The following is a 1281-nucleotide window of genomic DNA, read 5'->3' as shown; positions in this document are numbered from 1 at the left end:
AGCAGGGGAAGGAGGAGGGGAAGGGGACAGGACGGGACGGGGAGAGGAGCCAGTGACTCACTGGTGATCAGGTGACATTCGGCATCGCATACTACTCACACTGCCAAATATTGCTCATTTATTAAAATATCAGAAATCTTTGGTCATTTTGCAGAATATTCACAGAACAAGTTACTCACAACCCAACGTTTTGCTGTACTAGTTCTGAGAATATATCATTTAAAAACCTCCAAACTCAACCCAAAGCCAAAACGAAACAAAACAACACTCAAACCATTCAATCAGAAAATGAGTAAAGAGAATGTAGAGATACTTTACTGAAAATAGAACGGCAAACACGAGGGGCCAGTTAGCAGCGTGAATTCAGACCACAGTGAGCCATCGCTGCACAGCGACCTGAAGGGCTACAGCAACTGGCCAGGCTTCAGAGAAACTGACACTCACGGATTGCTGGGTAGTGACAGGGCACGCCCCAAGCGTGCAGGGTGTGGAGTCGGCCTAGCACACATTTGATGGCGCGGTTCCCTCTAGTGGTCAGAGCCTGGGCTGCTGGAGGAAGAAACTGGGCTGAAGCTAACAGAGGCTTTGCCCACTTCAGGGCTAACCTGGCAACATCTTTCCTAAGTGTTCGTCACGTCTTCCTGAGACTTAAGAAACAAGTCAGTCCACACAGACTTAGAGGGGAGCCTGGTCTGTGGCTGATAAACAGCGGTCAAATGCACAAATGTCTCTTTTCCTTTAATCTCAGTCCCCCCTCAGTACTTGTTTATCCTCTCTGCTGAGAAATTTCCCAATTCTCCTGAGAACAGCCCATTATGGACAGCAAAAATTCCTTTATCAAGATCTGTGATTTAGTAACAGACTGATATTTCTCTATGAAATTATTTTGCAATGGGAATATGTCCTAAACTCTGATCTATAAGTGTGGAATTAAAGGCTGTTAAATTTCAAGCACTGAGAAGTAAAAGCTGTTGAGGGCGGTTGCTCCAGCCACGCCAGCCTTAGCCTAACTCAGCTGTGTCTCTGAACCCTTGTCTTTGGGTTGTTCTGTGTTCTGGGGAGCCAGTGACGGTGCTGGCTTTATCCCTGATTGGGCTCCAAGATGGGTCTCACACTGCTGTCTCACAGCGGCTCATTTGCCAAGAAGTTCATTTCCCCAAATGCCTGGCGCTCATTTTCAGTTTTACTCTTCTGTTTGTCCCGCAGTGGAAAACTTATACAGATTATTGTGCTTTTTAAGGCGCTACCGCTTTGGCATTTGTTTCCTTAGAGTGGTGTTCA

The sequence above is a fragment of the Cavia porcellus genome, unplaced genomic scaffold (genome assembly GCF_034190915.1).
Source record: "Cavia porcellus strain 051 isolate PalLab524CR breed Dunkin Hartley unplaced genomic scaffold, mCavPor4.1 scaffold_9, whole genome shotgun sequence".
NCBI classification, from domain to species: Eukaryota; Metazoa; Chordata; class Mammalia; order Rodentia; family Caviidae; genus Cavia; species Cavia porcellus.
This window is presented reverse-complemented; position numbering follows the sequence as displayed.